Below are 22742 nucleotides of genomic sequence, written 5' to 3' on the forward strand. Positions count from 1 at the left end.
GCAAGTTGATGGGGATTGGGACGAGAAATGGTTACAGAAACAGCATTTTGCTTGAGAGAGCCCCCTTTGTCACGTAAAGTTTTCAGCACCAAATGTGCTCCATCTCAGAACCCTAATCCAGATATCATTGTAGTCGCCTCAAACAACGGATCTGTTGCTCATAGTCGATATCTTCGTGCATCTCTTCATTTGTGAGTCATTGAATTTCATTGCCTCATCTGCGTTCATTCTAGTTATGTTTATACTCGGTTACTATACTGCCGGAATCACATAATCGTGAATTAGACTTTTCGGTGCTGATACCGAACCTGCAACTCTGCAAGGTTCCAACCTTTACGAATTCACATCCTTCTCTTAGAATCCTACTATGCGTTGTTTTGTGATAAACCATGGATTCCATGATAACGCACGTAATTTGTTGGTTGTCGTTGCTTGTTTTTCGCGCCTTACTTCCTTTTTTGTTTTGTTACTGCTATCATTTAAACCATGGTGCCAAAATTTGAATGGAACTTGTAGGTTGCATTGTAACTTCTGCTTTGCTTGAAAAGGTTATAATTACAGCTCTTTAACCTGTCAAGGACCATTGAGAGTAGGACTTCTGCTCCTAAATAATATTGCCATGTAACTGAGAACAATGGTGCCTGTTAGGACCAATTTTGATTAGATCAATATTTTGAAATCTAGACCGCAGTGGCCTGTCAAACAGTTAGGTTGTCAACCAATTAGGATTTTGCTGTCTTCTGTTTGACATTCCTGCAACAATCTGCCATATCTGCATTGACTCATCCATGCACCCCTTTAAGTTCATTTCCGCAATCTTCTCTCAACAAACTTTTACCAAAGAAACTTGATTTTGATTTGCTTCTCCTTTGTTTCCATGAGATGGATTACACAGATGATTTGTTTTGAAGAAAATCTTACCTCATATGTTGTCAAAGGACCAACAAGCACAGATGTTAATAATGCTCTTGGTGAAGTGCATTCCATGAATTTGTCAGCCAGTGGGGCTTAGCTGATATATGTCCATCAGGTTCTGTTGTTTCTAAATCGACCTTTATTTGATTTTATTTGCATTAGCAGAGTATTATAGAACAGGTGCACAATTGGTAACATACTAGTCTGTGCTGGATTTATATTAATAAATCAATACAATTCATTGTAGAGGAAGAGCCATCTATCAATTAATTCTCTATAACATCTGAAGTGCACCTAAAGATGAAGACGCATACCTCAGTTTATTGCTTCTTTAATTGGAGAAAATATGGAAGGAAACAAGAGATAGCTTCAATAATATGAGAGCACATAAGAAATTTGTGCAATTCATAGTAGCTTAGTGGAAAAGGCTTAGATGATAATGATGATGATTAACTTAGTGGAAAACAGGGACATGAGAACAACTCTAAGTAAAGTAATCGAGTGATCCATGAAATATAACTCTAACTGGTTTTTACCCTATTTCAGTTGAATAGTAACATTCTTCTCTAGCTTTTATCCTTTAGAATTAATCTGAAGAGATGGTACTAAGATCCTTAGCCTTTTGCCAAATACACTTTTAATGATCTTCAACAAAAAAAGAAATAAAAGTGACCAGATAATGGATATACATGATATATTATGGTTGTTCTACATGATTATATTGATCAACTCGACCTTTGCCATTCTCCCCATCTATTATTTGCCTGTATTCAAAATTCCAATGTTGATAGCAAAGAGGATTTAGAAGATGAGAGACTTTCTTTTGGAACCTGGGACTGTAAGAAAGACCACTTGACTATTTGGCCAAAAATGTTCAAAAGTAAAGAAGAGGATTATACTGCTTTATTCAGGTCCTTTGGGATTTGGGGATTCAGTCAGAGCAGAACTATTAGCAGCCATACAAGGAGTGCAACTCACAAATCAGTTAGGAGTAGGACAGCTTGTTATAGAAGGGGACTCCAAGGTGGTGGTGGGGTGGTTGCAGAACCCTGAGGAAACTATATGGTGCTACAGAAATGAAGTAAAAAAAATTTAAGTGGCTGACAAGGAATATGTCTGTTAGTACACAATGGGTGGGGAGATCAGCAAATGCTTTGGCTGATGGCTTAGCTAAGAAAGGGACAAATAGGGAAGTTTTGTTTTGGGCTCAGCTGTAATGTTCATCTTTTCCTTTTCCTTTTAAGTTTCTTTGTAATCAGTTGAGAGAGCAGCTTGCGCCTCTCCACGGGCTGCTGTATGAGATCTCCATTTTCTTGTGAAGTAATAAAACTATCCTTGTTCATAAAAAAAAAAAAGTTCTGGAAGTCAATTGTGACAGGTAGCTGTCTGATTTTATGCGATGCCAACCTGACTTCACTTTAGGTTTGGCTAAGGTTCACCCCTTGGGCAACCTGACCCAACCTGAACCCAATTCTACTATTACTTGTGTACATATGTACTTCTGCATACTATAATAATGCATTTGTCTTAATTTTTAAGCCTCTAACCCTATCATAGATCATAATAGACTTTAATCATTTGAAACATCTTTTTCACATTTACGTAAAGAACCAATAAAAACATCAAATAAGGAAACACCAATAAAAAATATGGTCATAAAGTTTAGGTCTCTTAGTCAAAGACTAAGAGAATTTGAGAGATTTTATGAGATTTTAACAGGATGATAGAAAGTTTGGGTTGGGTTAGTTTTGAGGGATTTTAGGTTGGGTTAGGGTTGGGGGTTCAGAACCTCAGGTTGGGCTAGGGTTGACCTTAACCCGGCCTGAATTGCCCCCCTAGTTAGGTATGGAAGAGTGTGTTTGAGAAATTCCTCTCCTTTAAGAAAATGGCATTGGAGATTCTGTTATGGATGCATTCGTGGGGAAGACATACCGCCGCCGGCAGCAGTGATAAGGAGGGGCCCACATGACAACTTATCTTGCCAGCTCCATCAGCTTATCTTATCCCATCCGTTCTTACCTTATCTATTAGAAGTAGGAGTTAAGTTCTGTTCTTAGTAGAAGTGTTTATCGATTAGAAGTAGGAGTAGGAGTTGATTTAAAGTTGGATTTATCCTAGCCTTATCCTTAATAGCCGAATTAAATAAGGAATCCTCCTACAGGGAGGACCCTCATCTCTTGTAATCTCCTATTTAAGGAGCTACGAATTGGGAATAAAGGCATTGAGTTTTCAGTCAAGAAAAGAGTGAGGAGAGTTAGGGTGATCTCTTGAACAAATCACCCACCAGACCGCCACAATAGGGTCTGCACGTAAAGGAAGGGGCAAGAGGAAGTTAGAGGTTCCTCCCGTGGACCAACCCGTGACAAGATCCTACGCCCGAGCCCAAACATCTTGGTATCAGAGCCTACCGTCATGGGAGATCTGGAGCAGCTTTCATCCAGGGTCCACGAACTGGAGCATAGGCTCATGGAAACCAGCGTGGAGGTTCGTGAGGTCAAAGACGATGTCCGGGAGCTGCGTCGCTTGCTAGAATCGTTTTTCTCTAACAAGGAAAGGAACTCTGAGGGAGCCGCTGCCACCACCAACAGTCGCCGGCCAGACTGGGCAGAGACGTCCGACGAACATCAGACTGCCGCCCCAACAGCCGCAGTTATTCCCAAGTATAGTCTGCTAGAATTTCCGTCTTACAACGGCACCGGAGATCCATTAAGATGGTTATATCGCTGCGAACAGTTCTTTCGTAACCAACGCACTGATGACAGGGACAAGGTCAGTCTGTCTGCCTTCCACCTAGTGGACGAAGCACAACTCTGGTTCTACCGTCTGGAGCAGGAAGAACCCGGGCTCAATTGGGAACAGTTTAAATCCTACTGTCTCCTCAGGTTTGGACCCCCGTTGACAAGCAACCCGCTGGGCGAATTAATTAACCTCAAGCAAACTAGAACTGTGGCTGACTACCAGCGACAGTTTCTAACCCTTCTCGCCAGGGCAGCCTCGGTACGACCAGATCAGCAAATAGATATGTTCACCGCGGGGTTAGCAAAACCCCTAAGGGTGGACGTGGAGATGCAACACCCTCCCAACCTGGTCACAGCCACGAACCTAGCATGCGCCTTCGAGCGCAAATTGCAGCTCACCCGCGGGACCTTCAGTGTGGGTCGGCCGGCGACGGAGTGTCCCCTTCTTCAGCAGCCCGCTGGGAACAGAGGCCACCTACCGGTAACATTTCCAGGATGACATCAAGCATGGGGAGCAGCATGACAGCACCACCCATTAGACGGTTGTCCCGAGCTGAGATGGCAGAGTGTTGCGCAAGGGGGCAGTGCTTTAACTGCGACGATCTGTATTCCGCCGGGCACAGATGCAAGAGGCTATTTTGTCTTCTGGTAGATGAATAGGAAGAGGACGAGGAGGAACCCGCAGCATCAGAACCCGAGATCTCCCTTCACGCGATCACGGGGATAAAAACCTCACAGACCATGCAACTGAGGGTGTAGGTAGCAGGGAAACCAGTAGCATCCTCGTTGACTCAGGAAGCACGCACAACTTTGTCAGTGAGCAAGCTGCCCGCCAGTTAGAATTACCGATGGAAATCAGGCCGCAACTACAGGTAGCCATAGCAAACGGGGAAAGGGTCCACAGCCCCGGAATCTGCAGGAACACCAAAATTCAGGTCGGATCAGAATCTTTCCTTGCTGATTTATTCGTGCTATCCTCAGATGAATTCGACATCATCCTGGGAGTCAAGTGGCTGATCACTCTAGGGCCAATCCTATGGGATTTCAGCGCCCTAACAATGACATTCCATCTGGATGGAAAACCAGTTACCTGGCAGGGAACCAGGATAAGGACAAAAACACAGTTGCATACACTTCAGGGTGAGAATATGCGCACAATAGAGATGGAGAAGCTCCTCACGGATTTCTCTGCGGTATTCCAAGAACCCAAGGGGCTCCCACCTACCAGAGCCTACGATCATCGGATCCCTCCGATAAACGGATCAGATCCCGTCGTCGTTCGACCCTATCGCTACCCATACTGATAGAAGGATGAAAAAGAAAGGCAGTGTGCGGATATGATGCAGCAGGGAATCATCTGTCCTAGCCGCTCCCCCTTCTCCTCGCCGGTTCTGTTGGTACCCAAGCAAGATGGGACTTGGAGATTTTGTGTGGACTACAGAGAGCTTAACAGTCGGATGGTCAAGGATAAATTTCCTATCCCCGTCATAGATGAGCTACTGGACGAACTCCATGGCGCCCAATACTTCTCAAAACTAGACCTCCGGTCGGGTTACTTTCAGGTCCGGATGACTCCCGAAGATGTGGAGAAAACGGCTTTCCGAACACATCATGGCCATTTTGAATTCCTCGTTATGCCATTCGGCCTCAGCAACGCTCCTTCCACGTTCCAGTCCCTGATGAACGAGGTATTTCACTCCCACCTCCGCAGATTCGTCTTAGTATTTTTTGATGACATCCTAGTCTATAGCAAGTTGTGGGTAGAACACGTGCAGCATCTACGGACCGTTTTTGAACTCCTGCGCCAACACCAACTCTTCCTTAAGCGATCCAAATGCTCCTTTGGGGAACGTCGGGTCCTTTACTTAGGACATGTGATCAACGGGCAAGGGGTCACTGTGGATGACTCCAAGATTCAGGCAATCAAGGAATGGCCCAAGCCTCAATCCGCCAAGGCTCTCCGCGGGTTCCTGGGGTTGACGGGTTACTACCGCAAGTTTGTACAAAATTACGGACTTTTGGCAGCCCCACTAACCAATCTGCTCAAGAAAAATGCCTTCCATTGGGATAGTACAACCGATGCAGCCTTTGCGAGTTTAAGAGAAGCCCTCTCCACGTCGGTCTTACAGTTGCCAAACTTTGACCTCGAGTTCACAGTCAAATGCGATGCATCCGACAGCGACGCCATACTACAGTAGCAAGGGCACCTGGTCGCCTTCTTCAGCCGCAAACTGGCTGACCGCCACCTTAAATTACCCGCTTACGAACGCGAACTAATTGGGTTGGCTAAGGCAGTGCAGCACTGGAGGCCATACTTATGGGGAAGGACCTTCGTCGTCAAGATAGACCACTACAGCCTCAAATATTTGTTGGAACAACGGCTTACCACCTCGCCGCAACAGCATTGGGTCAGCAAACTGCTTGGTTTTGATTTTCAGGTGAACTACAAGGCGGGATCCTTAAACCGTGCAGCAGATGCCTTGTCTCGCCGAGAAGAAGACAATATGCTCCTCCATGCGATCTCACAACCCCGAGCCACCCTGTTGAAAGACATTCTGAACACACTGCCGCAATCACTGGAGTGGAATGACCTTGTCCAGAAAATACTGTCCGAAACGACCAACCCAAACTGGTCCATACACGACGATTTGGCACTATACAAGGGACGGATATATCTCCCAGCCGACTGCCCCTTAATCCCCTCCGTCATCTCCAACATACATAACTTCACACATGAAGGTGTTCAGAAAACATTGCACCGCATCCACACCGATTTCCATTGGCAAGGTATGAGAGCTTCGGTACGGGACTTCATCCAGAATTGCTCTGTGTGCCAACAACAAAAGTGGGAAAACTTGCTGTTATGGGCCCGGGCGTAGGATCTCGTCACGGGTCGGTCCATGGGGAGAACCTCCTGCTTCCCCTTGCGCCTTCCCTTGCGTGCAGACCCTATTGTGGAAAACCGAATGGGTGATTTGTCCAAGAGACCACCCGAACTCTCCTCACTCTTCTCTTGACTGGAAACTGAATACTTTATTCCCAAATCATAGCTCCTTAAATAGGAGATTACAAGAAGAGACTCCTTACATTCGACTAAGCTAGGACAATCCAACTTTAAATCAAACTCCTACTTCTAACAGAACTCGGTTCTTATCTCTAACAGACTTGCACCCAGCAGGCCTTCTCCAACCACTTTCACTCCCAACATAGATCTGGGCCGATATTTCTATGGACTTCATTGAGGGCCTACCCAAGGTTGGCGGGAAATCGGTCTTATTCGTGGTGGTGGATCGTTTTTCCAAGTATGCTCATTTCATTCCCTTATCCCACCCATATAGCACGGTTTCAGTTGCCCACGTCTTTTTCACCCATATTTTCCGGTTACACGGGCTACCCGAATCCATCGTCAGTGATAGAGACCCGGTTTTTACTAGCACCTTCTGGAAGGAGCTATTTTGACTGCAGGGAACGGCCCTAGCCTTCTCCTCCGCCTACCACCCGCAGACTGGCGGACAAATGGAGGTGGTAAACCGAACAATAGAGATGTGCCTCCGTTGTTTTGTGGGAGACCAGCCACGGCATTGGGTGGATTACCCTTCCATGGGCCGAATACTTTTACAACACGTCTTATCACTCCTCTCTTGGCATGACTCCCTTCCGGGTTGTTTATGGTCGGGACCCTCCCTGCCTATTGTCTTACGAACCCGGTTCAACACGGTTGGAAGAAGTGGATCGAAGCCTACAAGATCGCGATGCCCTCCTAGCTGAAGTCTCCCTCCGCTTACAGCAAGCTCAGACACGCATGAAGAACGCTTACGATCAGCGCCACCGAGAATTAATCTTCGAGCCCAGACAGTTCGTGTGGCTGAAGCTCCAACCCTATCGGAAGCACTCCCTCAAACGCAGAGCTCCTCCTAAACTGGCTCCCAAATTCTACGGGCCCTTCAAGATTTTACGGCAGATCGGGAAGGTTGCATATCAGCTCGAACTACCAGAGCACAACAGACTCCATGATACCTTCCACGTGTCCTTGCTCAAGCCTTTTACAGGTCCTCCTCCTGATAAGGTACCTCCCCTACCACCCTTAAAGGATGGCAGACCCATTCTCCAACCTCGGGCTCTTGTCCTGTCCCGCGTCAATCGAGGTACTTTCGAGGTCCTAGTGGAATGGGACGACCTACCGTCAGCTGAGGCCACCTGGATCCCTTGGACTGATCTTCACAACGCCTACCCAGATCTCGAGCTTGCGGACAAGCTCGTTGCCCAGGAGGGGTGTGATGTTATGGATGCGTTCGTGGGGAAGATATATCGCCGCCGGCAGCAGCGATAAGGAGGGGCCCACACGACAGCTTATCTTGCCAGCTCCATCAGCTTATCTTATCCCATCCGTTCTTACCTTATCTATTAGAAGTAGGAGTTAAGTCTGTTCTTAGTAGAAGTGTTTATCGATTAGAAGTAGGAGTAGGAGTTGATTTAAAGTTGGATTTATCCTAGCCTTATCCTTAATAGCCGAATTCAATAAGGAGTTCTCCTACAGGGAGGACCCTCACCTCTTGTAATCTCCTATTTAAGGAGCTACGAATTGGGAATAAAGGCATTGAGTTTTCAGTCAAGAAAAGAGTGAGGAGAGTTAGGGTGATCTCTTGAACAAATCACCCACCAGACCGCCACAATAGGGTCTGGGTCTCAAGAGATGACTAAGAGACCATGAGATAACATTTCTTAGCTCCTTACTTGAGTCATTGAAGGGAGTCTTTAAATCTTAATATCTCAAGTGGAGATGGTAGGGTCTGGATATTGAATATTAAAGGATATTTTTTCCTGTCCTCAATTAGTCCTTCTCGTCATCTAGTGTGTCCAATCAATTCAATTTGGAAAGGACCTATTCCACCAAAAGTTAGAGCTCTCTAGTGGGAGGTTGATCATGACAAAATTAACTCCTTCAAGAATCTTCAAGGGAAAAACCTTACTAGCATTTGTCTTCTCATGTTTGCCCTTTGTGTTTGGCAAGTGATAAAATATGTTCCATCTATTAATCTCCTACCATTTTTCTTCCAAATTTTGGGAGTTTCTTTTCTCTTTATTTGGTTGTAGGTGGGTCCTCCATTGAATCTACAAAGCCTATTCAGCTCTCCCTTCTCTCCAGCCAAAAGAAAAGGCAAAATTATGTGGAGATGCACAGGAGCAGCTACTCTTTGATGTATTTGGGAAAAAAGAAACCCAAGAATCTTCAGAGGCAAGAGTAAGAATGAAGATGCAGTATTAGAAAGCATAATGGTAAAGGTTAGTAATTGGATAAAAACTTTGGAGGCTTTCAAGCAGTTCACCATAAATGGCATACTCAAAAATTGATATCGGCTGCCCATGGTGCCCCCCCCCCCCCCCCCCCCCGTGGATATGAGATTGAAACATTCTAGCACTCTTTTGAGGTCTTATATGGGAAGGTGACTCAATTAGGGCAGAATTATGGACAGTGCTACATGGTCTAAGACTGACCAAAACTCTCAACTACAAATAGGAGATTGAGAGGTAATTATTTGCATGGATCAGGAATAACAAAGGGGTGCATGGCACTTAATCAATGTACTTATTTTTTTTCTTTTTCTTTTATTAATGGGACTACACAACTGGGGGCAGGAGGACAGGGGAGCCCATCCCCCAAACCCTGGAGAAGGTGGCACTCAATCCCAAGTCTCCACTAGAACCCGCTAGAGGCCTTACCAACTGGAACCTTCCATTGTACCTAAATTTTATACATAACAACAAAACTGTTTTGCTATTACTGACATATGGTTGTTCTACTTCATACATCATACAAACTTATTGCTACATGCTTCTACCTGCTTCTTGTGTGTCACTTTCTTGTTAGAAGAAACGATAGATAAAGCCAGAAACAGGAAATTGTGCCCCACTCCGCATACTGAATGGATATGGGACCTGTATTAATGTTCTGTTCATCATGTGGTACTGGTGCAATATCTGTTGAACCTCAAAGTTGTACTGTGGAGTAAATGGATGACACCACTAGCTCCATTTTTGTTGTTTGATGGTTGAACTCATTGTATGAAGTGCCATAATGACACATTGATACCTCGGATCTCCTTCAGTAACAAATCAACACTATGAGTTGAGTGTGCAGCAGCACCAGGGATGGATGCATATGCATTATGAGAAGGAGCATTAATGGTTACCCTGATTACCTGGTCTGCCCTTCCACAGCTAATTAATCTGGATCCAATAATCAATAATCACTCCTTAGTGAAGGTTGAAGCTCAACTCAAACTCAACCAATGTGACCCAATTCTAGCACAGGTTAGGTACTTGGATTGAATTTTTCATGCCTCAGATTTTGTTAGGGTTCAAAGACGATCAATCAGTTCAACTGTGTTGATCTCCGATTTAGGTCTTACAGGAAACCAACCCAATAAGAGCCCAACTTTTTATGTATTTTCAAATATTAAAAATTAAAACTGTACATCAGAGCATTGTATTATTGTTTTTTACTTCTCATTTTGCATGCAATTCCCTGATATGTTTCTTTCCTTTCCTTGCATGGTAGCATTTGTCAATTGCTTTAGTCCATAGAATTATTCATTGCACAAAAATTGTGTTTTGACTGCAAATACAAATTTCGCATGAATAAAGATTCGCATGAATAAAGCTCTTTTACAGCAGTCAGCAAACACTAATGTACATGCTAACTGTGATGTATACAATGTATAGGTTGTATACACAGCATACAACATTGTGACTATACATGTCAGCTTATGTGTACAACAAAATACAGATTATTGTTAGTGAATTAATTTATGAAACTCCTTGCCTTCTAGATGATGATTCATCATTGTGGAAAACAGATACATGTTAAACCTTTTTTTTATAGGTTAGAAAGCACAAGTCTGCATTAAATCTAGCACGAATAAGACATCAGCCAACAATATGAAAGTCCCTACTAAAGAAGGGGAAGAAATAACTGCTATCAATACCTGAAAATCATTTTCAACAAAATGCTCTCCTTTTTTAGATGGTCTGCCTCTTTAATCATGATTGTGCTTTTCCTTTTTTTCCTGGACACGTGAAATATGGTTTTTAATCATATAAAGGGCAAAACATTGACTACCTAACTATTCTCCACATTTTGTCTTAGTAAATTCGGTCTAAGTGTATGATTTTAGTTGATAGATGCATAATCAAAAAAGATAAATAGAAAGACAGGAAGGAAAAGTTGGTATTTGTAACTCTCGCTTATTCCATATTAATATAAGGACTGCTCTGATGCTTAGATTATGGCAATTGGAAGTCATGGAGTTGATCCAATGCAGAAGTATCTGAGTTGGCTTATTAATCTCATCCTTTAGGAATGTCAAGAAAGGTTTGTTAATGATATACAAGGTATGCAAGTTGGGTAGTACAGTAACCATTTGCCCAATCAAACCAACTGTTTGTGGAGATCTCCAGATTTCAACTATAGCAGTCCATCTTATTATATTATTGATTTCAATTATATTTGGTAATATTACAACTTACAATAGCTTCATGTAGATATATAATGCATGTATGAAAGAGGCAATACAATCCTGACAATAAAAGAGGGTACTCTTCTGTGGAGAGTTATCTTTGAATAGAATTTGGAGTTGTTTGTTACAGAACGCTATATTAATGGGGTTCCCTTGCATAAGAATCACCAGATGCTGCCATGCAAGTATAATCTATTTCCACAGGCAGCTTGTGGTAACATTTCAACAGGACACTTTTGGTGTTCTCAGAAAAAACTATTTTTTGGCTATGTAGAACACCAGAAATGGCATGGATCTGCTGGTAGCAAACAATGCTAGGCACATCATTATTTTGTGCTACCTGTCCTTAACACATGAGAGTTTTCAAAAAAAAAAACAAAAAATTAATAATATGTGCAAGTGCATTTTTCATGTTTGATGACAGGTGGCCAAAACTGTGATGTGCCTAGCTTGTTTTGTTACTATCACTTCCAAACTCCCAGAAACATTCTTGTATTAGGGTTGCCTAGGCAGCTTAAGTGGCATTTGGTGGTGTTCTATGTTCAGAGAACAGAAAACAACTATGTTTTGCTACCAGTAACTAGGCAGGAACACCAGAAACATTCCTGTGTAATATTACCAGGTGATGCTTCAGCTGCCTTTTCTGTTGGCATTTCACAGAAAAATAACTGCTATTTCTTCAAATTTTACAATTTGTCATTAACTAGGCCATTGTATTCCCAAAACTGCCAAAGAATCAGCTGGTACCATGTAAATGTGATGAATTTTGTTTTTAATACAATGGATAGATGCACCAACAGAGGCGTCAGGTAGTGCATGTTAGAGTCAAATCGAAAAACTGAAAAAGAGAAAGAGAGAGAGACAACACAGCCGAATGGTGGGTGTGACAACTTGTGTCAGTTGACACCCTAAAAGAAATATTTATATTAAGTTGTAAAAGGACAGATCTGTCCTTAATATACATGAGAGATATAATACAAAGAGAGATATACGGAAAAGAAAAGTAAAAGTACAAAAATAGACCTACGGCTAGATTTCACTATCTCTACACTCCCCCTCAAACTGATGCCTAGGAATAAGCATAAGTTTGTCCATAAGAAATAGATGCCAAGCCCGTGTCATTGCTTTAGTTAACAAGTTTGCCAATTGGAGTCCGGAGGAGACATAAGGAAGAGATATGGTACCCTCAATAAGGAGATTGCAAATGAAGTGGCAATCAACTTCTATGTGTTTGGTGCGCTCATGGAAGACGGGGTTGGATGCAAGTTTGATTGCACTGATGTTGTCTGCATAAAGAGGAACAGACAATGGTGGCTCACTTAGTATTTCAAATAGAAGAGCCCGAAGCCATATGATCTCACTACATACGGAAGACAGCCCTGTATCCAGCTTCAGTGGAAGATTTGGACACAATAGCTTGTTTCTTGCACTTCCATGAGATAAGAGAGTTGCCTAGGAAGACACACTAGCCAATTGTGGACCGTCGGGTGTCAAGGCATCCAGCTCAATCAGCATCTGCATAGGCCATAAGATGAATGGGAGATGATGAGGAGAAGAATATCCCATGTGATAGTGTGCCCCGTACATATCTTATAATCTGATGGAATGTAGATAAATGTGGTTGTCTCGGAGAAGACACAAACTGACTTACTATTTGAACTGCATAAGATATGTCCAACTGAGTCATGGTGAGATAGATTAAACTGCCCACTAACTGACGATAAAGGGTAGGATCTTCAAGGGGAGACCCATCATCTTTGTTGAGTTTCAGATTCAGTTCTAGTGGAGTGCCCACAATCTTAGAATCACTAAGATTTGCCAGTTTAACTAGATCAGCTGCATACTTCTGTTGATTAACAAAGTAGCCTCGAGAATTTCTGCTCACCTCAAGCCCCAAGAAATATGTCAACGGTCCCAAGTCCTTCATTTTGAAGGATTTACTGAGTAACTGTTGTAGCCTAGAAATTCTTTCTATGTCATCCCCTGTAATGAGTATATCATCAACATAAAGGAATAATATCGTTACTCCTTGCTTCCGCCTTAGGGTGAACAAGGAGTAATCAAAAGAACTCTAAATAAAGTCAGCATCAGTGATGACAGACCTGAACTTCTCAAAAGCCCTAGGAGCTTGCTTCAGGCCATAAAGTGACATCTTCCCCATGGAGAAAAGCATTCTTGACATCCATCTGATGAATTGTCCATTGTTTGACTGCAGGCACAGCCATTAAAAGTTGTACATTGGTCATCTTAGCTATAAGAGCAAAAGTCTCCTCATAGTCTATCCCATATTCCTGTTTGTAACCCTATGCAACAAGCCCAGCTTTGTATCTGTCTAAGCTTCCATCAGATTTTAGTTTCACAGAATAGACCCATCGGCTTCCTATGAGAGATGTCTCAGGTGTTGCTTTGATTAGGTCCCAGGTGTCATTCTCCAGAAGAGCTTGAATCTCAAAATCCATTGTATCTTTCCAATGTGGTTCTGCTACAACCTACTGATAAGATCAGGGAATGTCTGTGGTAGATAAAATGGCAAAAAATGAGCTATGGTCTGGTGAATAACCATAACGGTTAGGTGGACGAGAAATTCTAGAGGAACGGCGTAAAGTAGGAGCAATAGGTTCAGAGGGAAGGTCTTGAACACTTATTGAGGTAGCTGGAGTGACCGGATCAGCAACTAGAGGTGGAGCAGAGGGGGGATGGAGACTGAACAAGGTTGTTGCTTCCTGAAGTAGGTCTGAAGTTGTTGTGGAGGTGACAATGGAGTATCCGATGTACTTGTAGAATCAAAACTATGCAGCAAGGAAATAGAAGGAGTTGGGAACTTCACAATATGTTCAAAAAATGACACACTTTAAGGAAAAACTATATTACGAGAAATTCAAAGACGACAAACCAAAGAGTCATAGCAAAGATACCCTTTATGTTCAGAGCTATACTCCATAAAGGCGCACAAAGCTGCTTGTGTAGTTAACTTTGTGCGTTCATGGGGTGGAAGGTGGACAAAACAAGCACATCCGAATACTCTGAGCATGGATAAGTCTGGGGATTTGTGGAAGAGGGATTGAAAAGGAGAGGAATTGTTCAAAATTGATGACGGAAGACGATTTATGAGATACATAGCAGTGTTGGCCGCCTTCACCCAAAACCAAGAGGATACGTGGGAATCATGTAAAAGGGTTTTGACTACACTCAAGATATGCTCATTTTTTCTTTTTGCAACCCTTTTTTGTTGTGGGGTGCCTAGACAAGACTTTTGGGTTTGAATTTCATGTTGTTTTAAGTAGTTTTAGAAATCTCCATCAATATATTGTCCCCCTGAATCCGATCGTAGCACACAAATTCGGGCATCAAACTGAGTGACAACATGTGTGAAAGTGTTGAAATATGGAGTACACTTCAGATTTCTTTTGAAGAAAATAGGCCCAAGTGAAACGAGTGCAGTCATCAATAAAGGTTACAAAATATTTAAAACCCATCCGTGAGACAACTGGAGACAACCAAACATCACTATGTATTATTAAATAAAAAGGGACTGTTGCATATTCAGAATGAGAAGGAAAAGGCAAAATATGACTCTTACATAAGCTACAAGTAATGCAGTCTTTATTCACATTTTTAAGAAAAACATTAGAAACAGGTAAATTGCTAGAGGAAAACAACTGATCAAGTTTCTTAGAAAAAGGATGGCCCAATCATTCGTTTATGCCACAATTACCAATCTTTATTACAATTAACAGATTCAGAACTAGAAGTAGTAGAATTTAAACATGAGGTAGAAGCATGCACAGTTTTATTCTTCTCAAATTCTAGAACAAAGAGTCTTTCCAAACTACGCCCCTTCCCCTTCACCTCCCCAGTTTTCCGGTCCTATATCAAACAATCATCAGAAGTAAATGAGACATTGTTACCTTCCTTTACAAGTTAGCCAACAGAAATTAAACTGGTGGTAAGCTTAGGTACAAATAGGGTTTTGGACAAATGAAATGGAGATGACTTAGAAGTAGATAAATATAAATCATCACATCCAAGTATATCTAATTTCTCACCATTAGCAGTAACAATGTGTTTATTGGGGAGATGGGGTTTAGGACACTGACCAAGAGCGGCCCTTGTCATATGGTTAGAGGCTCCTGAGTCAATGTACCATAAATGGTTCGATGAAGGACAGTAGGTAGGAGACTTACTAGACAGGCCCATAGTAGAGAAGGTTGAAGAGATAACAGAGGACATGAGCTATTGAATTCGTTCTTCAGACATGCTACCTGAGGTGTCATTTTGCCTAGTCACAGAAGTAATGGAGGATGTTACATCTTATCCATTTACACCTGTCTAATAAGCCTTATAGCTTCCTTTCTTCTAATTTGATCCATTGCTTTTCAGAGGTCGAGTGGGGCATTCAGTGATAATATGGCCAACCTGCTTACAGTAGGTGCATGTATTATTTTTCTTGCAATGAGAAACAACATGTCCGAACTCCTTACATTCATAGCACTATATTTTAGAGAAGTTCTTTTTCCCTTTCGGTTTTATTGCTAGAAAGGCCGTATCAATGTTAGACTTTTTCCTTCCATCCAGAGTAGTCTGTGTGGTAAATATGGGTTCAGCCCTCAGAATTTTACCGAGAATAGTATCCAAGTCAGGAAGTGTTCATCGACTCAGGATATTAGATCTAACAACTTTGAATTCAGGTCTGAGATGCATTAGGAAGTGCATAATCTTTCTTCTATTGAAATGTTCCTTCATATACTTTACACAACATTCTGAAGGATCATTCCCCATGTGAACAAGCTCATATTCAGTCCAAAGGTTAATAAACCTGGCATAGTACTATTGGACCTTTCTTTCTCTTTGATAATAGGAGAAGATGTCAACCTCTATCCGGTATTGTTTTGAGGTGTTTGATTGCTGATATACTTTCGAAATACTCATACATCTCACAAGCAGTCTTGTATCCTCTCATAGGAATTGCAATGTCAGTTTCAATGGATCCTAAGATCTAAGATGCAATTTTTGCATTATCAATTCTCCACTGATTAAGACCTTTGATGTCTGAATCATCAGGTTTAACTACTGATCCATCCAAATATCCTCAGAAACCTTTTGCCTCCACATGAAATTGGAAATTGAATTTCCAAAGTGCATAGTTCGTACCATTAAACTTGATGGGGAGAACTTCCATTCTTTCTGATACCATTGAATCACAAGAGCAAGAAAAACCACATAGAGAAGTGTTCAAAACAGTAGAATAATGAAGTACCTTTCAGTTAATGTCCAAAAAATGAAACTGTAAGGGTTTGTCAAACTCTGAAGTGGCTCAAAACCCTTCTAGATCAAATCCGATTCAAACCAAACCAATTGGAAACAGTAGATCTGCCCTGGGTGACACTAGATCTAAAGTTTTAGCCCGACCCGATGCTTCTAGAGGGAGATCCAATCTGAAAGAGAAATCTGGTGGCGCAGCAGTCCAGGAACAAAGTCTATCGAGTTCTGATTAAAAGCAGCTTCAGAAATTGGGTTTAAGAACACTCAAGAGCCTCCCAAATACTGTTAGGGAGTACTCTAGATAACAGATAAGAAAGAGATGAGGAAGTAGTCGCTCGTAGATCAGATCGTGACCTACTCTAATACCATGTCAGAGTCGGATCGAAAAACTGAGAAAGAGAGAGACAACACAATCGAAGGGTGGGTGTGACAACTTGTGTCAGTCGACACCCTAAAAGAAATATTTATATTAAGTTGTAAAAAGACAGATCTGTCCTTAATATACATGAGAGATATAATACAAAGAGAGATATATAGAAAAGAAAAGTAAAAATACAAAAATAGCCCTATGGGTAGATTTCACTGTCTCTACAGTGCAACCCAACAAATCCTCTAGAATCAGCTACTTGGTTTCCTCTTCTCTAACCTACATGTTGTGGGCTTAAACAAATGTCCAGATTCTTGGGTGATCAAGCTTATGTTCCATGGAATGGCAACCCTCAACGTTTCTGTTAATGCAGTCAACTATGAGTTCACTGTTTGGATGGGTCCTGTTGCGAGCTAGGCTTCAGCTACCTTCACTGATGTGCTTATTTCTCTCAATTGCTGACAGATGCGTCAAAACTGATCCTCATCACGTTTCCTGGTTGGCTTTTCATCTCAGTAACTTTGTTGCTTCTATTAGGTTTCATCTTTAGTCTGATGTCTGAATTGAGGGAATTCCAATGTGCATTGTCCAATATTTTGTCAAGGCCTTTTTTATGGTAACAAGGCCTAATTGAATAACCACGAAGATATATTCACTTTTTCTGTTTTCAGAAGGTCCTTTGTGTAATGATATGTTTTTTTTTTTTTTCTAAGGTCTTTTTGCCTGTCTCATTTCTGATCCGTCTGATTCAGTCCATGAATGAAGACGTCGAAGACTCAGAATCAAGTTGACAACTCCTGTCCTCCGATCGTTGCTTGGCTACAGCTGGAAGGCTATATATTAATTGGTAAGCTTATTCAGTTGGATCTGGATGAGTGCAAATTTTTGGATGAGCTTAGAATCACGGTCAAGTGTATATTTACAACTGATAAATTTTAGAAATTACAGTACCAGCCGGCCACTGAGCTACACGTGAATGCACAAAAGGCAAGGTGGAGCTCCATAATAAGAAATAATAAGAGAGAATACTCACAACAGATTTCAGATTTCATGGGACCCGTCATTATCATGAATGTGGTTGACGGAACATGCAGCCATTTCCTCATTAGAAGACTTCTTATAAAAGAAAGAAAACCTCATTAGAGGGAAAAAAAAGTGAATACATGAAATGAAATTCGAGTGGTTGCGTTGTCTACAACTTCATTGATGAATGCATCCCCGTCATTTACATCAGAAGAGGCTAAAGAAAATTGTCATCATATGAAAAGCCTTATCCCTTAAAAGAATAACAACTTTTTGTATATTAAATTTATGCATTTGACCTCATTTTTATAAGATTTTTTTAAGAAAGAATGCTAAATACATGAATCTTTTGTATGTGTTTATATTAAAAGAATTAAAACATGAATTTCTTGGATCAAGGTTTTAGCAATACATTTGAGATTTTTACTATAACAATACATTTCACAGCTGAAATGGTTGAATTGAATGACTTATTCCGTTGCCTTTTGGTGAATAAATTTTCCTTATGGGTAAATCTATTATGCTGGAAAAGCTATGATACAGGAAGTGCTCTAACCAATCATCCCCCCCGGTTGAATTTTGATGAATACTATTTTTATTATGTGACGATCATTTTTTTTCTAATATCGTAGTCGAACTCTTTTCCTATTCAAATCTTTTTGTAGGGTTTAAGTCCTAGCATTTGCATTATATCATTGGAAATTAAGAAATTTGAATTATATCATTGGAAATGGCTCAGTTTGGAAGGAGTACAAATGCAAATATGTAGAATATAAAACTTATTTTATATTATTTTGTATGTATTTGCACTGTACATATTTGCATTTGTATTCTATCCAAACTAAGCCTCAAAAAAGTTACGTGTTTTACATAATACAACACTTTAAAACACTTAGGTGCCATCAAGTGAAATCGGATTTCCTCGTTATGAAATTGGTCCTTACACCCCATCACCCACTTCACAGCCCTTGCAGCAATGCATTGAGAATACTCCCCATGAGTAAAAACATAAACTATGGGAATCCATATATGTGCCCCACAACATATCCCAACCGTGTATTGGGAATATCTCCCACTAACAACTTTTGGAGATGTTCCCAATACATGCTGAGACCCGAGATGTGCATATAGGGTGCAGATTTGATTTCATATTACGGAGATGCAAGGTTCTAAATATTGATATGCCCGATACGTGGTAGGGATGTATTGGGTAGTATCGGTATTGTTTTTTTATTTTTTTTACTTTTTTTCAAGTCAGGTTTAGGGAGGGGCAGTTTAAGGTTCCTCTATCCCGTGAATCGGTCAAAACCCCAATACACCCTCTGTAGGGGAGTATCGGAATGCTCCCAATACGATTCGTATTAGCTAATACAAGCCGATATATAATGATTTTTTGAACCTTGCGGAGATGTTCTTGGTGTACAACTGCTAGTGCTGTGACAATCAATATTGTGAATAAGAAATCCAAACTGCCATCAACCATCAAATAAGACATCTGAAGTTGAATTGCAAAAGACGTTTCTCCCAACACCCCCACTCATGTAAAGAGTGGTGCATATATTTGAAATTATATCTGCCCAATCAAACATGACTTTGATACTACAAAGTCAAAGCACCTATATGGTGCTTACATGTAAGCAAGGAAAAGGTAGGGAAACCCATGGTTTTCAAAACCGGACCGGATCAGACAGTCGGACCAAAAAAACTAGGAATCAATCATTTGACCGGTTTTGTTTTCTCCCAAAACTGTTTTTTTCTCAAAACCGTTGATTTTGATCAGTAAACCATTGAATCAGCCGATTAACCCTTCGAATTGTTTTGAACTGTTCAAACGGTTTTGACCGTTTTCCAATTTTTAATTTTTTATCAGAACAGCCCGGACCATTCGAACCGGTAACCGGATTCCTGACCGGTTCGTTTTTAAAAACCATGGGGAAACCCATACAGGAGCAAGATTTGTATAGCAGTATAGGTTTCTCTACCTTTTCCTTCAAACCAAACACAGCATTGCGGAAAAAGTTATTAAGTAGCTTTTAAACTCCTCGATGGCTGAAGCTGAAATTGTTTTCATTTCAATTTATCGCACCTTGTAATTTTTATTATTTTATTATTTAATCTATTGATTAAGTCATTCTGTTCAGCCACTTTCCATTATCAAACGGCCCTTCTAATCTAAAATTTTGAAATTTCCACAACCATCCCATAAAAGAAATCCTAACGACAGCACTTAGGAGTTACGAAAGGAAGAGATTGATCACTTGGGAGTTGGGATGATGGGTGTGTCAAACATGGCTATTTTTGTTTCGCCGCTTTGTAATAGTCATTGGCAAACCATGATAAATGTGTTTCCAAAAGCTTGGCTTAAAAGTAAAATTAACACTGTTTCAAAAACCGAGCCAGTGCTGAACTGAAAGCTGTTCCGTCACTGGTTAAACGGTTCACCTATAAAGTTTGTCCGGTGATACTATCTGACTATTATTAACTAGCTTTCTAGGCTTCCCGTTCAGTTCAACTGACCGATACGGGATCTTCTCTTTCTTACAAAAACTCGACATGCACCCCTGAAGGTATGGGAGCCCATTCGCACAACTCTTTTTTTTTTTTCTGTGGTTGGGGGTGGGGGTTACTGTTCAGTCCACCCCAGAAATCTTATCTCCACTGTTACAGTTGGGGTAGGTGACAGTTTAGAATTGATGCTAATTTACGGGTGGGTATGGATGTTATAGGTGGAGATATTTATAATTTTGAATTGTTATAGATTTGCAGTTGAATTCAGAATTCTGAGGTGGTGTGCAGTGTAGTCAATTTATAACTTTTTTTTTTAGGGGGGGTATAGTTCGGCACCATGAATCACAAAAACAGTCTTAAAGAGAGAAAATACAAAAATTGAGGGGATTGGGAGAATACAAAAGAACTTGATGCATCATCCAATCCGTAGTTTGATTGAAAAGTGTGAATGTAAGGAGATCAAATCAGCCTCCCACAAGATTGTCCCACAATGTTCCACAGCACATCTCTATTGGAAACATCTTCTGATGATAATATTAAAAATCTTGTGGGACATTGTGGGGGGCTGGTTTGAACTCGAGTGTAAGAGACCACTCACAGAACTCTGCAAGCATGGCATCCACCTTTACATTGAAAACATCTCTCAATAAATATGATATATATTATCAATAGATGGATGGATGTGAATATTTCAATATGTGTGAAGAGTTTTGTGGGGAGCGAATCCAAGACCAATCAACTATTTGAAGACATTGACCCAAATAGAACTAAATAGTTGATCTGACCGGGTAAGCTTTTTGGGTCCTGCTTCTGACTGTTCTTATGGGCTGAACAATCTAACCGGTGTAGTGGTGTGTTATAACATTGCTGAGGACCATCATTTTGAGTCGGTCCATATAACTATCCAAAACTGCAAAACATGCCTCACGATTGTTGTGCCAAGTTCATCCTACCTACACTAAAACCAATAGTTCAATAATGATGGTGAAATATGCAAGTGGCTAAACTATTCCTCTTTTCTCCGACACCCAACAAGGCAACAACTGGTATCCGGTACACAAAGCCTGCATATGAGGGTTTATGTGTTGATTGAGCCACTTGGGAAACGGTGAAAAAGCTTTTTGAGATGATTTCATCAAAAAATAGATTTTTTGGCTCATTAGGCTTGTTTTGTTCTGTGAGAGTTTTGTGATAGGTGTTATTAAAACATCATTATGTCATCGTCAAATTAACATTTAATACATTATAGTGATATATGTACATATAAATACTTACAAAAATTTGGCATTTATTTATGTGTGCACCTATCATTGGGGGAAGCTTCATTTGAACGCTTCTCCTAAAGGTTAGGCGGTTATTTACCGTTCTACTGATGTGGTGCCTAATGGCACTTAGTGGCGCCTATTTGTCATAAATGGTTGACATTATTATTTTTCTTGATTTTAAAGACAAATCAAATACAAATGTTTAATTAATAAATGGAAGCTCTACCAAATACATACTAGGCCTACTTTCAATTTTCTAGGTTTTCATCAAATATGGCTTCTTGGCATTCTAGGCTTCTCAGCTTGTGTTACCCCACCAACTGGTGGTGGCTCAATTGATAGGATCTCTAATTCGTCGGAGTAGAGACTCGGAATCAAATCTCGTTGCCACCAGGATTGGAGGGTCAAGGGAGGGGGTGGGTAGACCTGTTCACGGATTGGGCTTTGGGCCTGACTTACACTATGTTAAGCTTGGGCTTCGGGTTGGGCCTCGTTTAAAATTTGACAAAATCCAAACCCGAGCCCGACCCATGAATAGGTCTAGGGATGGACTACCACCGTTGTATAACCCCAGTGCCGCTGCACTCCCAAAAAAAATACATGGAAAACCACAGTTCTAAACCATTGATCTTAGTTTGAAATTGCATGTTTCTCAAAGTGCCCAAATTGTAATTGATTGTAAAATAATATCCACTAATGGTCATGAAAACTACATGGCATACAGTTGCTTTTGGTTGTATGTAAAATGAAGGAAAATATTTTTTTTTTGAAGAATCATATTCATAATTTCTGATATTTCAAATGAACCCGAATGGTGGAAAAAAAAATGTGGGCGATACAAGATATGAATGGAGATGACTACTCTCGGTTTAGATAATGATTCATTTTTCTTGTCCACAAGCAAGAATAGGTTATTGTATAATACGTATATTAACATCATACATTGTTCTGCTTTTGTGTTTTTCTATTTCAATGGATTTGGGTACAAAATCTATGTCCTCCAATGCACTAATTGTTTCTGTCAAAAAATAAATTGCGTGATAGCTAGGAAATAGGCAGGCTTTTGCTTTTAGTTTCAATGGGGTGGAAGGTCACATACATTATGTAGCTTTTAAATTCTATTATCACCAAAATAAAATAAAATAAA

The 22742-nt window shown here is 40.9% G+C and overlaps 1 long non-coding RNA gene across 2 annotated transcripts; it reads left to right on the forward strand.

Annotated features, from left to right (window-relative positions):
* The first annotated feature begins 8 nt into the window (after positions 1-8).
* On the forward strand, positions 9-18301 carry LOC148790562 (uncharacterized). Of its 2 annotated transcripts, XR_016077456.1 has the most exons (4): positions 9-191; positions 17110-17297; positions 17552-17646; positions 17748-18301. It is a non-coding gene; the product is annotated as an uncharacterized LOC148790562 (long non-coding RNA). The 2 variants fall into 2 exon arrangements; XR_016077455.1 differs by lacking the exon at positions 17110-17297.
* Positions 18302-22742: the final 4441 nt, after the last annotated feature.

The sequence above is a fragment of the Nelumbo nucifera genome, chromosome 6 (assembly GCF_055504915.1).
Source record: "Nelumbo nucifera cultivar China Antique chromosome 6, China Antique-T2T, whole genome shotgun sequence".
Taxonomy (NCBI): domain Eukaryota; kingdom Viridiplantae; phylum Streptophyta; class Magnoliopsida; order Proteales; family Nelumbonaceae; genus Nelumbo; species Nelumbo nucifera.